We start from the raw sequence: 5682 nt of genomic DNA, 5'->3' as shown, positions 1-5682 counted from the left end.
GGTCTAGCAAAGTAGGGCCCAAGCTCAGCAACCTGGACAACAGACACGAGGTGCATTTTGACTAAGGCCATAACCAGACTAACGAAGTATCTATTTGCCACCTGGCAGGAAATCTAAAAGACTCATCCTGCAAGTCTTGGAGTAGCTCGTGGTTAAAATCACTACAAGTTTTGTTTGCATTGTACTGTTTGGATGGTTGGGAAGGAAGAAATGGAGGCAAGGCAAGGAAATTTGAGAAGGGAAAACCTGTGTTGTCACTCACAACGTTTCCAGGTTTGTCTGTAGAGATCTTCCATCCAAGGCATCTTGCAGGTTTTTAATGTTACACACCTGCCTCTCTTGTATTCTCCTCCTGGAACAGGGTACAGGCAATTGCACTGAATATAAAACCCACAGTAAACCATATACCTAAGGCTTAATTTTAAATCAGACTGAGTGAAACTATCTGGGTTTCCCCTAGAAGCCCTCAGCGGACAGTTTCTTCAGTTAGCTTCACCACCTTCAGGCCTTCCCTTTAAGCGAGAAGTGCAGCTGAACCCAAAAATTCAAAGCAAAACTCAGCTGAAACCATTATGTTTCATCTGGTTACATGTCAAAACCTCAAACGCTGTGTACACAGGGCTCAAATTATAAACCCATCAGGCTCAACCCCAGAGCTGGACCCCAGATTTGCCTGGAGAGCCCACGAATCTCTTAGAGAAACTGATACGAGTTTCAAGTTCATAATGAATTGAAAAACCAAAGTGGCCAGGGGACTTTTCCAAGGTCAAACAGTGAGTTAGAAGGGGAGCTAAGATGAGAACCACAGCCCTGGCCACTTCACACACTTTACTACCAACAGAGGTAGAAACTCACTCTGCTTGAACTTCACACTGTATAGCTTTCGCCAAACCACTCAAAATAGCCACTTTTTTGCCTGTTAATTGTTTTAATAAGTCACATAGCAATGGATGACTAAAAACTACATCATCCCTCTAAGGATTCAGCTGTGGAAAAAGCATCCATTTAGCTGCAGGGTAGTTATTACTGCATAGCTTTGATTTTGCTACACAATGTACACCCTGTTTATTGAAATGCTTACATGCTGCTCTGGGTGAAATCATCATAACTTACAGGTATACTCTGAAGCTAAAGGAATGAGCTCAGATCTACTCATCTAGACCCCAAATGAGCCCTGTCCAGTTCTTTGAACCAATGCTCTCAGATGTTGGTTAATGCCCCTTTTGACATTTTTTAACACTACCCATATCTCTGCATCTAAAACATGAAAATAAAATTTCAAGGTGGGAAAACACAAGTGCAGTTAGAATACCTGCCCCTCCCAGTAACTCTGCTGACTGCCATGACACAAGGATCACTGGAGAGCACTGAGATGACTTCAAGTTCATGGCATAACATAATGTAGTCCCTTATGAATCCAAACCATCATGCAGTGGTCACTTATTTGCCTGTTTCATAACAGTACTACCAAAGCTTTAATCTCTAAGACTTTTGGCAATACAGCAAGCAACTGTTCCAGGATCTAGGCTTAATGCTGAAATACCATCAGGGCTGAGGATTGCTACATATTGCTTTCTAATAGTCCCTGCTGTTTGACACCTGGAATGGCATTAAGGAGCTCTGGCACTGTATCCAGAGTTCTCTACCAATAATTGAAAGTGCTTCTAACAAGATGGGAAGGAGAGGAAGGGGATCAGCATTCAAGGACTGAGTCTAAGGTATTGAAAACATTTTTGTGGGGTGAAGGGTCAGCATTTGATAAGTAAGGTATGGCTTACACAGTAAAAAACTGACATTCCAATACATACCTTTTTCCCATTCAGGTTAATTAGGAGTTTGCTGTATTCCCAGCTAGTTTTGCTTGCAGGCAAATTTCTTTTGAGCTCAGCAGCCAGGACTGTATCTAGGGCTAAGCTTTCCCACCATATCACTCCAATATTAAAAGAATTTTTCTGGCTTCCCGTTAAACCATGAACTGATTACAAAATTCTTTTGCTTATTTAGGGCCAGATTCAATAAAAATTCTGTCCAGCTTCCGCATCATGGAAGGCCACAAAAGCCCTGAAATATTTTGGTTTTGAAGCCTGTGTGGGCTTCCATGGCTTGGATGCTGGGTAACTATGCCAGTGAATGTGGTCCTCATAAAGCTTTTCAAGGTCCTGCTCCATATGGACCTAGTGATTTCTCTTTATTCTCGTCAGTGTGGATTACAATCCACTTCAGAGAATCCCTGATTTATGCCTCTAGCTACAAGCTAAATCCTAGAGGAATAGGTCCTTTTCATATCAGGTCACATCCTCTGCAGAACACTGACAGAGAAATTAGTGTTTCTGAAAAGAAGGCACCACTTAGAAAAATCTGGTATGTTTTGCATGCTTTATATGAATATAAGCGAATGGTAAAATCTAAAAGAAAATGCAATAAACTACTCATTATCTATATTCATATGACTAAACTACACATGGAACGTAGCTTTTATCCTCCATAAAAAATGTACAGATGTTCTATAGAAAACTGTATGAACAAACTTTAACCTCACGACTGCTATTATTTTGTAATAAAAGGCTTACAGCATAATGTGAGCTTTTTTTAGAATGTAAGTTCCATGTGAGTAGTGTGTTGTTAATTTAATATTAATGCAATGCACCAGGAAGAAGTCTGCACAGAATCTCAAAGAGAGAGAATCACAGTGCTGCAGACAAGAGATTTGTGGCATGGATTTTATTTGTTTCAGCACTCAGCACAAAATTCATTGACCAGGATTCCCATTGCCACAGGGCAGTGGATTCATCTACAAACATTTTCACGTGCCTTGGCATGAGGATTTTGCTGCAACATTCCCGCTACTGTTCCTGGGAATCATGTGGTTAAGTCACCTTGCACTGCACTGAAAATTTACTTCTCACTGTCAAGTGCATATGAATGAGCTTCTTTTTTGGGAACAGCAAAAGAAAAAAGAATCCACTCAGTAAACTTTTTAATTTCTTTTGCTGAACCATCCTTCAGGTAGCAGGTGCGAAGGCTTTCACCAGACTTGCAGACTGCGAATGTGGTGCCTGCTTTGCTTGCACCACAAATGAATTAAAGTAGGGGAGCAGAACAGAAATCCAGTTTCATCCATAGTGTCCCCTTCACAGCGCCTGAGCCCCCTCCTCTGCAGCGTCTGCCATTCAGAATACCTATCCTGTTCTCCAAGGAGTCAGTTCACTGTCTCATCTCCAAATGCATTGGCGAAGTAATTTATGACTCCCATTATTATAATCGCTCAGCAGCTCCCAAGCATGTAAAAATAGCAACAATAATCTCTCCCACTTTTTCTTCCTTAGCACCCCATAGCAGAAAGAGCTTGATTGATCCTGCAGGGATTACACATGCACTTGTGTGTTTCTATAACTTATAGAGGGAGTTTGACATTTTCTGAAAGTGATGATGTCTACAGACAACTTATTGCAGAAATAAATTTTCTTAGTCTAGATACAGCTTCTGGGAAAGCCCTGTGTCCAGAAGCTTCCTTATACTGCTTGACAGTTTCATTGCTTCTGTGAAATGCACTTGCATGCAAACATGATCATAAAGGAAGGCCCCATCTCAGAAACAGTGAAGGCCATTTCCTTAGAAGCCTTACAGGATCAAATTTGAAAACCTACCTAGGATTCCACGCAATGACGCAGAACTTCCATGCATAGCAGAGAGAAGAAAACGGGGAGAACAACAGGCCTACGGCAATGCGCATGTGGTAAACTGACCGACTACTCCCATTTGTTCCAGTTTTCTGAGCATGAGATTTCAAATGCAATTATCATTTTATGTGGACCATCATGCCTGCACTGCACCCAACAGAGTGAGGACAACTGTGTGGTCACTGTGAAATGGAGATGGAGCTTTCCTATTTCTGTGCACATTCTGTAGGCAAGTACAAAAGCCCAAAACTCCACAGAGGTGCAACAAACATCAAAGGTCCTCAGCACCTGGAATAGTTACGGAAGGAAGAATTTCAAAGTACTCCTCTGCTTCTACAGTCATCACCTAGGTCTAAACTGCTCAGAAAAATTATATTAGTTTATCTAAAGGTATAATTTAAAATCCATTTTAGTTAACTAGTGTAAAAGCCAGGGTAGACATTCTCATATTTCAGTGTTAAACCATGTCTGTTTTGGTTTAAGCTCAAATCTATTTAGGAGCTGATTTGGTACTTGCAAATAAAAGTCTTAAGCTAACACAGTCAATTTGGTTTACATGTGATTTTAAGCCACACTGATGCAGCTATTTAATACAACTGAGATCTTAGACTTGTCTGGTTCACTTCTGGCCATTAGCTCTGCAGTGCAATGCCAACTTCAGGGAGTCACTAAGATAATTAGGGGAAGGCAGTAATTGCGCTTGCAATAAGGAATATGAAAACCTAGATGGCATCTACAGAGAAGCAGGCACTTTAGCTCACCATGTGATCTCCCCAGCTCTCCACTGGTTTCACATGTGTATGGAAGACGCCTTGTCAGCTTCCAGAGATGAGGAGTTTGGACACAGGAAAACAACTGCTGCTTGTGACTTCTCTGGCTCCGCCTTAAAAGAAGGAACAGAATGAGATTTCATGGAGCTTCCACTGATAGGCACAGCTTCTCTGCACAGGTTAGCAGCATGCGATGATCAACAGTATCAAATATCAAAAGTGATCCAACAGATAATTACGCATTACCATTTTTCACTGGCCAAAGTTACAAGGACAATCTCAGTACCCTGTGCTACCCTGAAACCTCAGTGACTGGGGTCAAGTTACTGGCTGCCTCACAGCTGATGTTAGAGATTAATTTTTGTCAACCTGATTAGCAAAGGACAGTTAAGGTTTGGGTAGTAGCTTGTAGGATCTAGCTCTTTGAAAGACAGATCCATGAATGAACCTTGCCAGACCACACATTAGCTATGATAGAAGATTCAGATCAAAGGGGGAGATCATAATCTCCATTTACTTCTGCCCAAAATACCCTGTTTCCATACCCACTTGCTCAAACCTGGAAAGACCATGTTACATTTCTTCTCCTGATTTAGCTTGAGTGCCTGGGATGTTTTGGCAGAGGGTATGAAATAAGATACCTCATACAAGAGATGTGACAAGGTGAGTAGTGTCAACTGAGGTTTATAAAGCAACATCAGGCTCCTTCTGTAACATCAGAGAAGTAGGCATCTGGCAGTAGCAAGGTATGTTGCAGTACTTTGTGTCCACATCCGTGTCAGGCAACATTTCTGGCCCTGGTAGTCACAGGCTGTCTTTCAGTTCCTCTGCTTAAGTCTTCCATCATTTCTGGGAGGGACTGGGGGCAGACAGAAGAGCAGGAGCTGAAGGCTGAGAATGCCTGGCAGTAGTTACATCTGTCTCCCTGATCTGTTCTGTTACTCCAAAATGTTTTCTAAAACCATAGGCAACACAAAATACAAAAGAAACGTTGGGTTGGCTTCCTTTGTACTACTCCAACCACATTCCCTTTTTGTGATCTGCCCATTCAACAGGCTGGCTCATTGCCTAGAGAGCAGACCCCCACAAGCTGATGTATCAGATCTTTCAGTCAGACTAATGGGACTTATCAAGGGTGGGAAGGATTTGCCTCCTTCCTGCATCCATGACCCTTTCTTCCTTTGCAATTAATTGGAAAAACATTTTGAGGAGAAATATTTCCCATTCAGTTG

The 5682-nt window shown here is 41.8% G+C and overlaps 1 long non-coding RNA gene across 1 annotated transcript; it reads right to left on the bottom strand.

Annotated features, from left to right (window-relative positions):
- Positions 1 to 329: 329 nt before the first annotated feature.
- Positions 330 to 5321, bottom strand: LOC141933598 (uncharacterized). Its single transcript, XR_012626136.1, has 3 exons — positions 5092 to 5321; positions 4442 to 4563; positions 330 to 352 (listed from the first exon to the last, which is right to left on the bottom strand). It is a non-coding gene; the product is annotated as an uncharacterized LOC141933598 (long non-coding RNA).
- Between the last annotated feature and the right edge of the window lie 361 nt (positions 5322 to 5682).

Source organism: Strix aluco, chromosome 1 (genome assembly GCF_031877795.1).
Source record: "Strix aluco isolate bStrAlu1 chromosome 1, bStrAlu1.hap1, whole genome shotgun sequence".
Classification (NCBI taxonomy): Eukaryota; Metazoa; Chordata; class Aves; order Strigiformes; family Strigidae; genus Strix; species Strix aluco.
This window is presented reverse-complemented; position numbering and strand designations above follow the sequence as displayed.